Genomic DNA, 10,788 nt, shown 5'->3' with positions numbered 1-10,788 from the left:
TAACAACGCGGAGATTCAAGATGCTTTCAAAAGCGCAAAAAGAGTAGCAATTGTTTATATTGCCTAAATAAAGAGTTTATCAGACTCTAAATAAAAACTTTTTTTTATATGTTTTTGTTTATTGTACTAATTTTTTCAGAACTCTGCAATAAGTAAAAGAAAGTTACAGCTTAAACTACAGTTATCTACAGAAGGTAAAGTAAATTTTAAAAAGTAACCATAAAAAGTTTTAGTTGAATAATCATTTAAATGAAAATTAAAAATAATTTACCGTGAGATATCAAAATAATATTCTACATGTATTAAAGTTTAAGAAAAAGGGATTTTATTTAAAATTTTATTTAATGTATTTATTTATCTGATTTATTACACCGTATTCTATCTTATTTCTAGGAAATATACTATAAATGAATTTAAGCCAAATAGTCGCTTTTTTACAATTAAATTTTAATTAGGGGAGCTTTATGTTACACTTATGTTAAGTCAGCCCTTATTTATAAATTATAAGGTATTTTGTATTAAATAATTTGTAATTTAAGCTAGCATAAAATCAAAAATATTTAAATGTTAAGTTCTGCTTTTCTTTTTTTTTTTATGGCTGTCCACTTCGTTCTTTCATTGTTAATTTTGTTTCTTAGAGTTTTCTCTCGAATCCCAGTTTGGTTACAGAAGATTTTCATATCATCGGACTCTAAATGAAAAAAAAAACCTTTGTATATGTATATATATATACAGGGTGACCAGAAAAAAACGGAGACAAAATTTAATATGTCCTGATAATAAAGTTTTTTACGATATCCAATTAATTTTATTGGTTTTCGGATTCTCCATGTTTTTATGTTTAGTATATATATATATGTTCTTAGCTTCATATCTCTAAAATATATGATATTTTTAGAATGTCAAATAAACGTATGGCAATTTTGGAGTTGTTTCGTAAAGGAATGTGTCAATGTTATATTGTTCGCTTGCTTAATATCCCTAAGCAAACTGTGTCCATGGCCGTCAATCGTTTCAAGGAGCTCGGCCACGATGGTCGTCGTCCAGGAAGTGGTAGAAGACGCACCGTCAACACGTCCGCCAACCGCCAGATCATTAGGAAGCGAGTCAAGCGAAATTCGAGGGTCTCCATGCGAAAAATCGCCCGTGAAACCGGAATGAAATGTGAATCGGTGCGACCATGGCCTACTTTATACACGGCCGGATATGTTGCATAAATAGGCCGAAAATTAGAAGGCCAGTTTTTCAGTATTTTAAGTTTTTGTGTTTTAAAATGTAAAATAGTTTTAAAAGTAATGCTTAACGTTTCCTAAGTTTAAAGTTTATTAAGTATTCCTTATTAAAAATTTTTTAGGTTAATTCATCTGTGTTAAATATTTTATTAGAAATTAAATTATCAAATATTAAGTAAAAACTATATTTTACAGTTCATTTCAAATATATAATTTTTAACATTTAAAATATAACAGATGCATTTATAAAATAGCATTTGGAGTTGAGATATTAACGATATTGAATTTATAAACAAATTTGTAGTTAAAACAATTTATTTGTATAAACTATATATATATATATATATATATATATATATATATATATATATATATATATATATATATATATATATATTAGGGATATGACTTTTTTGCAACCTACTAGGCCTGTATCGTAATTCAATGAACTTTTATGTAAAAAGAACGAATAGATGTTTCATTTTGACATATTTTGAAAAAAGGTCACCCCAAAACCAAAAAATCGAATTTTCAATAGGTACACTTTTGTACAGTAAATGAATATTAAAGGCTGAAGATGTTGTAAGAGTCATACTCCTGTTGTTATTTTATTTATTTATGCAACATGTACTGTGATATAACAAAAAACATTATGTGATATATAATTATACATGTATTACAAAATTAACAGTATCAAAGCGTCTAGTACAACAATATACATAACTGTCTGTGTCTATAGGCCTACTGTGTTTAGTACAGGGGTCACATGATGCTCACGTCTCATAAAGAGTCTAGCGCTTATTACTTAGAATGAATCGAAGTTGCAGTTTGTCTTTCTTTCTGCAGGAAGCATACAGGTCTTGCATCACCTTGATTGCACGTTCAGCTATCTGATTACTTCGTGGTATGTCGATGACGGATGGCTCTTTCTTCCAGTGATTTTTGAATGACTGCAATGCCTTTTTGTAAGGCTTCAATACATCAGATAAATTCTTGAAGTCATTGTCATTGTACTTTTGACTACTAAACCAATGTTCTGCCCACTCATATGAAATGAACCTGCAAACCTTCTCCAAATTCTTTCTCGCTTCAGGCATAAGAATGAACGCCAGAATGGCGAGAATGGCTCTTGAGTTCCATCTGGCATTGCTCATATTAGGAATGTTCTGAAAGTGAATCAGAGGGAAGTTTCTTTGTTCTTCATAGAACCTAAACACTCTTGTTAAATGGTACAAAAACTTCATATCGTCTCTCCACCCTGATTTATCAAGAATTTCTACAGTTCCATTCACAAACTTATCCTTCAGTTCATCATACTTATTCAACAGTTCAGACACAAATGGGTATTCAATATTTGGAGATTTGGTATCACCCCCAAGTTCTTCGTCCATCACCAGACGGAGAATCCTGTCTAGTACGTGATGCTGACAACCGATAAATTGTGGTATTGTGACACCCTTTAATTTAAACATACGTTGCAACTTCACAACAACTCCATTTCTCTTTCCAGTATTGACGTTTGTTGTATCAGTAATGATCATCTTAATTGAATTCCACAAATTGTATTCATCAATAAGTTTGGCAATTTTTTCAGCAACAGTTTCAGCTTTGCCATCTTTTAAACGCAGTGCATCAAGTTTCACGTCAGTTCTTTCATTCTGAAGTACAACTACCTGATATTCCTTATCATCTATTCGTTTGCCGTCAAAGTGTAAGGACCACTGTTCCATTTTAAGTTGTTGTATCATTTCTTTTTTTAATTTACCTGCCTCTTTGAATGTGGACTTGTAAATTGCTGATTGACTTGGAGTTGGAATATCAATACCTTGTTGTGATAATACATTGCATATTTTAGCAGCTTTCTTTGTGGAAACTCCACTTGATGTAACCATACTTACAGCAAATTTACTTTTGTAGTGCTTTCTAGTTTTTTTCTGAGTGTCCTCATCATCGACTTTATCACCGTCGTCGTCTTCATCATCTTCACTCTTACTTTTGCAGTTTTCAGATTCAGTACCACTGTCTGTGGTAGACAGGACTTGTGATGTGGAAGGTATTGCTGTTCCAGACTGGACTTTCCTTCTCTTGGAAGGGTGAATGGTTTCTTTACTTGCCACTTGTCCTGTTGAGTACCCCACCTGTCCTTTACTTTCTTTTTGTAGGTGGTATAGACGTTTATCTTCCGAGGATAACCACTGGCCATTCACTTTCGTGATGTCAAATAATGCATTGAGAACATCATATTTTCCACGCTTGACACATTCATCATAGACCTTCAGCACCTTCATAAGCTTTGCTCTTATCACTTGATCAGACACATGTGGAAAATTCAGTTTATTGTCCCACAATTTTGTAATTTCCTTAGAAATTTGGTCTATTCGTTCTTTTCTTCCTTTAACATATGCTCCGAGAAACTGGTATCTTCCTACGATCTGCAATTGAAGTGGTATTCTGGATTTTTCATCGAGTGAATGTTCTTCTACAGCCACGCTTCCTCTTCTTCTGTGTGACTCTTGAAATCTCACCAAATTTTTAGTCCAAGTCTTCTTGTTCTTTGTTACTGTGGTATGACTTTTCTTGTGAGACATCATATAATATTGTTACGACTTTACGGATAGCTGAGCGTAAATATCCGTTTAATAAAGTCGTTTAATTAATAAAATACTTTAACTGTATAGTAATCCAATTATAGTTCGATAATCCAGTCAATGTTGATAACAGTTCGATAATCCAGTCCGTATCCTAACGATAATGCTACAACTACTTATACTTCGTACACTTACAGCGTCTTTAGTTCGCTACAGTAGTTCCTTATTAGCTCAGTTACACGCAGAGTACTTCATAGAACTATTCACATTATCAACACTGAGCTCACATTAGCAACACTGAGAATTAAGCTGAGAATTAAGCTTAAGATTAAAACATCGGTCAAAAATGAATGTATAAAAATGGTAAATCAAATTTTTATTTTGGGGGTGACCTTTTTTTGTTGCAGAAAGCTATTTGGGCCTTTTTTCATGATTTTAAGTAAAAGTTCATCGATTTATGATACAGGAAACATTTTATTTGAAAAAAAATTAAAAAGTCATATCCCTAATATATATATATATATATATATATATATATATATATATATATATATATATATAGTTTATACAAATTTGCAATGTTATTACTAGTGCATTAGAAGTCTGAGTTGTGAGACAATATCTTTCAGTGGAACTGTACTGTAAATTTTGCCACTCTTGAACCCAGTGAGCAAGTGCACGTAAAAATTGTGGCTTACCATCCCCCATAACAGCTGCATTTCCTTTAACATTATTAGAGTATTTCATTTTTGAGTTGGATACTACCCATCATAAATTAAAGAGTTTTAAAAATTTTGATGCTGAGTATTCATTAGGAAAATAATTTTGAATTACAGCTGAAGTTGTTTCATGGAATATATTTAATGGCAAGTTGACATCTTATTTATTGTTACCTGGATATAGAGTCTTTTCCCCTAATTTATATGCCTTTCTTAAGTTTGCTGAAAGAGTTTTGTCTTTTTCATGTACTCTATGAAGCAAAGCCGAAGAGATATCCCCTGCAGACACTTTCATATTAAAACTGTAATCAGTGAACTGAAATGGTGGGAAAATGAACTTTTTAGTACTAATCAAATTATTTCTTAAGTTTTTAAGTAAATGAACACTATCATACATCAGATAAACTTTATGATCATTATAAGTGATAAAGAAATTTTCTTCTGGCTTATCTGACCCATAAATGCTAAGCAATTTTGAATAAGCTGAGACATTTGTTGGATGGTTGTCTGCAATCAATGCTCGAATGTTAAAACCTGCAGATCTTAATGTATTTAAACTTTCCTCTATTTCATTTTTAATGAAATCTCCAGTGATATTAGTCTCTGGGATGGCTATAATTACATAAGGTATTGATTTCTTGAGGCCAACAATCATAAAGACAATTACTCCTTTGTAGAGATTACCCTCTTTATCTTGTCCAGTTAATCTACCACTGTGGTATTCACAAGATTGCTGCAGATACATTTCATCAAAAAGAATAACACAATCATTGCTTATTTTGTCCTCATTTAACAATAACTTTAATGATTTTATTGAATCAATTCCACCTGATACTAACTTCTTTAATAGTGACTTTGACGGTAAAGGAAGTTGTTCCAGAAGATGCGAATAAGCCTGAGATGATGAATATCTTTGCATTAGTGCAAAACGTAACACTTTTGAAGAATATGGAGGTCGACCTTTAGATTTAAAAAAGGTTAGTTTTGAAAGTTCATTAACTAAATAATAGGAATTTCCTTCAACAAGGTTGTGCATATAAGACACCAAGTTATCTAAAATAGATAAACTTGTGAGTTTACAATTGTTGATAGTTCTAAACCAATGAGGAAGTGGAAGTGGACAACTTTTATAATGCAGTTTTACATGCAAATTGTTATCAACACTTATTGATTCAATAAAAGGAGTGGAGTCTACAAAAAACAAACGATAATATAAAACAAAACTTTCATATCTTTGAAAACTAAATCCATTTGGAGAGTTAGATTCATGAAGCATATCAATGTTTTTTATTGTATCCATTTCTTGAAATGAATGAATTTCATCTGGGATAGTAGAATCTCGTTTAGTTGGTGGTTTACGAAAGTTAGAAACTTTAGGCATTACAGAAGATGGAATACAAGTTTCTTCAGAATAAATAGATGGAACAGGTTTTAACTTGTGTTTTAAAGTAACTCGTTTTCCATATTTTAAATATTTTTCTTCAAAATGATCCATGCAAATAACTGAATGTTTGCTTGGTTTCCAATCTTTTCTGTTTACAAATTTAATCCATTTTTCTTCTAAATTAGTATCTTTGGGAAAACTAAAAACAGCTTTACTTGGATAAAGAGAACTAGGTTCACTTTTTTTAAATTTATAGCCAGTTCGACAATTAACCACAGCGCATTTATTTACCATATTTCTCACAATTAATTTGGAAACTTGATCAACACGACGTTCTTGCCAAAAAAAACCATGAAAAACTGGCCTTCCAATTTTCGGCCTATTTATGCAACATATCCGGCCGTGTATAAAGTAGGCCATGGTGCGACAAATGGCAAAAAGGGAGCTTAACCTCATGCCTTACAAGCTCCAAAAAGTTTAATTGCTCACCGATGAAAACAAACGTGTGCGGCTCCAGAGATGTTGCCAACTCAAGCGTTGGGCCACTGCTCAGCGATGGGAGCGCATCCTGTTCACAGACGAGAAGCTGTTTACCGTCGAGCAGGCGTACAACCACCAAAACGACAGGTGCTGGTCCGCTGAGGCTCCCGGCACGTCGGCCATTGTCGAACACCGCCAAAATCCGCAGTCCAACATGGTCTGGGGCGGAATCTGCGCTAGTGGTAAAACCCCCCTCGTTTTCGTGGATCAAGGAGTCAAAATCAACCAAGAAGTCTACCGAGGCGACATTTTCGAGACTGTGGTACTTCCGTGGGCCCAACAGCAATTCGGCGATATGAATTGGACGTTCCAATTCACATCGCCGAAGTGCTGTTGACTCTGCCCCTGCTCACAAGGCGAAAACGACTCAATACTGGTGTTGGACCCATTTTCCGGACTTCATCGCGTCTTCGGAAAGTCCGCCCTACTCGCCGGATTCCAACCCGATGGATTACAGCGTGTGGTCAATTTTAGAGGCCAGGGCCTGTGCTACACACCACATAAGTTTGGAGTCGCTGAAGCAATCGCTGCGCCGGGAATGGGATCGATTGTCGCCAGAAGACCTGCGGCCCATCGCTGAAAATTTCAAGACGCGTTTGGGCTTATGTATCGCCGCGGGAGGAGGCCACTTCGAAACCGGCTGAGTATATTATTGTGGAAGGTGCATGTTGTTGTTATTCATCGTTGTTTTACTTAGTTTTTGTTGGTTTGATAAAAAATGATTAAAAATGTTTGTCTCCGTTTTTTCTGGTTACCCTGTATATATACATAAAGATTATTTATACATACATACATATATATATATATATATATATATATATATATATATATATATATATATATATATATATATATATATATATATATATATATATATATATATATATATATATATATATATATATATATACTTTGCTAGTATATAAATATATATACATGTATATATCTTTGAACCCAATAAAATACTTAAGAATTATGAATATAGAGCAATAGATCTTTTATTGTTTTAATTTTACATAATTATATAAAATTAAAACATTAAAAGATCTATTGCTCTATTTAATATATAATTTTATATTTATTAATACATTTTAATAGAGTTTTATATTTGTTATATATTTTATATATGTAGATGTAAAATTGACAGTTTTTATGTAAATAATTATTTAAAAACAATTAACTGTGTTAACTTATTTTACTCACTGGGCCATCATAGGTTTTTATCTCTAATATATTTTCCAAACATTTCCTCCAATAATTCTTCTTGTTCTGTTGACCACTGGGTATATACTCTTTCTGAATAAAACATATAGTTAAAAATAATTAACTTCACAAAAAAGTTGTTTTAAAAATTATTGAGTTTTATTATTTAATAATCAAAATAACTATTTTTAAATAATGTTTAAAAAAATTAAATCTCACTCGATATTTTGACATATCAACACATTATTTGAAATTTCAATACAAAAATTAACAAATCCAATAATGAATCTAAACGATTCTTCAATAAATTACTGTTTAATTTACAAAGTAGTATAGTTATAAGTAGATCAAACTGTGTTATTGGTTTGGAAAGAAAGTTCTTTTGCATTTGCGAGTAGAGGTAATTCACTTGATATAAAATGTAAGATCAGAAATTCCATATTCAACACTGCATCTTGAATGAGTTCCAGGTCGTTCATTCTGCTGGTGAGGCCAAACATAACATATGCCAAGTTCTAGACCAAGATAACATTATCAAATGCACATATCAAATTTAGTTTCAACGTTTTTAGTCCATTGACTTTGAACTCGAGGATCGTTCAGAGTTTGGTCGTCCAATTGAAGTTGATTCTGAAGCGTTGCGCAAACTGGTGCATGAGGATCCAAGACTCAGTAGTGGTGTATAGCCTCCACACTTTGATGTTCTTACACATCAGTGCTGTACTGTCTTCATTGATTGGCAAAGGTTCTGAAGTTGGTGATTAGGGCTCCCCACAGTCTGACACTTCATGACAATGACATGCGCTTGGAGATCTGCACATTCTTGCTATCCATAAAGCAACGCTTTGACCGGTTAGATCATTTATTCACTGGCGATGAGAAGTGGGTGCTTTATGTAAAACACATGAAAGTAGATTGACACTAAAACAGATCCCAAAAAAAGAAGGTCATGTGTTAGTGTTATGGGATGTACATAGATTTACTAAGCCAACATTTCTAAATTTTTCGAGACGCAGCCAGGCAACTTCAAGAAGGATGGGATCCATTTTTTTCTCACTTTCATTCCAATCCAATAAATACTGAATATTTTAAAAGCTTAAACGAACTGTTAAAACAAGGTAAAAGGAAGCGGGGAAGGGGAGAGGTTTGTGAAGTCACAAAAGGGACATGTTTCCTCTCCCTTCAATATTTTATAAAAAAATCTAGTGTCTAATCTTTTAACCAACAATATTCTTCAAACACATTATAGCTATTTGTTTAGTAAAACATAAACAAGTTTTATTTCCATGTTTAAATTTAAGCAGTTATCAGATTTGATATACTTTAAATTATAAGATTCAAAGTGAAATGAAATAAAGGTTTCGTTAGTATATGAAAAATATGCAAACTTACCTTCTAATTTTTGAGCGGAAGAACTAGCCAGTTCCTCACTTGAGTTGTAAAATTCTTTAAAGATATGTTGCCTTTTTAACGGTTTTTCTAGATGCAAAGGCTATTAAATATAACTATTATATTTTATATAATCAAATGAAAAGAAGGTTAAGAAACGTAATTATTAAAATTAAATCCTTTTAAAATAAAAATTTTTCATTAATGAAAATCAAAACTTGCCACGTAAATGATCAGCAGGGTCATTCTCAATTTCATTTTTTTCTCCATTTGCATCTGCTTCTCAAAGTGAAATATAAACGTAGATGTAGTTCTTTTATTAAAAATAAAAGCTCAAAATTTGAAAATGAATATAAAATTTTACCTATTTGAATAAAACTGGCTTTCTTGCGTTTAAAATCCATTTTTCCGTTACCTCCTGTAATGTTAACAAATATTATAACAACAATTTGAGAAAAAGCTTTATTAAACTTTATTTTAGAAAAAGTGGAAAGCGAAAGTATTATAGAAAAACATAAGTTCTGCTTCTTTCCCGATTCAATCTCAACAAACCTCCAAGAGAAATAAATATTTTTTTATCGAACAAAGCTTTACAAAAGAAAAAATTAACTCTAGTTCTAATCAACTATTTAAAAACTTATTTCTATTGAGGTATTTTAAAGAGTGACAACCAGAATTAGTCATTTTCAATTTTGCTGATAAAAAGTAGTTTTTCATTTTGTTAATTTAAAAGTAAACGCTTTTTTTCTAGTTTTAAATATTATATAATTTTTCAGTTTTTAGTTTCAGAACTTCAACATGTGGTAAAGAAAGTAATATATACCTGTTTCAATAGCCAATGAGTGTTTTCCTGTAGACAGTTTAAAATATAAACTATTTTAAGACAGGGAAAAGACTTTCAATTTTTATATAGACACGTCTTTCCAGCTAATACTCTTTATTTTCAACTAAAACTATATGGGTCATTCCATGCCAAGTGGTGCAAATTTTAATGAGGTCCCTCATGGACCATCTCAGATTTTATTGAAATTTTTTGATTTTGTACATATATATGTTAAAAGCATGTTTTGAAAATTTTAGATCAATATCTAATATGGTTCTTAAGAAAACGCTATTTAAGTAGTGGGCTATTTTGCATAAAATTTCACTCTACAAGAAAAAAGGGTTTTTTCATCATTTTTAACAGCCAATAACTTTTGAACAAGTTAGTTTTATACTTCAATTATTATAAGATAGCAAGTGTGCTGTGGATACTTTGAAAAAAGAAAAAAATATTATTTCTGGCATCTTAACTTTTTCCATAATGGCGGGCTTAAGTTGATTTTTTTGTTTTAAGAATAAGTTTTTTTGTGATTTTAAAGACCTTAATCTTAAAAACTAGTTACAAAGTTAATACAAATCAAACTGCCTGCTGATCTACATGTGGTGGATAAACATTTTTAAAAAAATCAGTTGATTAAAGAGCTGCATTCAAAAGTTATAGGTCTCCAAAATGAGTCAGATCGAGATTTTCGTAAAATTGATCTGTGATGCAAAGCATCTGTTACCTAAGATGGCACTTTTTTTTTTTTTATAAAATTTTTTATACGCATCAATTAAAGACTGTTAATTAATAAAAACCAAAAAAATTAATGGGCGCTTATTTATAACCCCCAAAAGGTAGTCTCTAAAAGTCAGGTAAATTTTCCATAAAAAGTTATTACTTTTTAAAAGTTTAGTTATTGCTTCATTTA

The 10,788-nt window shown here is 31.6% G+C and overlaps 1 pseudogene across 1 annotated transcript; it reads right to left on the bottom strand.

Annotated features, from left to right (window-relative positions):
- Positions 1–377: 377 nt before the first annotated feature.
- Positions 378–9,459, bottom strand: LOC149885766 (uncharacterized; annotated as a pseudogene). Its single transcript, XR_016453957.1, has 5 exons — positions 9,420–9,459; positions 9,278–9,334; positions 9,059–9,145; positions 7,667–7,759; positions 378–691 (listed from the first exon to the last, which is right to left on the bottom strand). The product of XR_016453957.1 is annotated as an uncharacterized LOC149885766 (transcript).
- Positions 9,460–10,788: the final 1,329 nt, after the last annotated feature.

Source organism: Hydra viridissima, unplaced genomic scaffold (genome assembly GCF_058129835.1).
Source record: "Hydra viridissima isolate aposymbiotic clone 2 unplaced genomic scaffold, HvirCarnegie_v1 scaffold_7, whole genome shotgun sequence".
NCBI lineage: Eukaryota > Metazoa > Cnidaria > Hydrozoa > Anthoathecata > Hydridae > Hydra > Hydra viridissima.
Note: the sequence above shows the minus strand (reverse complement) of the source record. Positions and strands in the feature narration are given on the sequence as shown.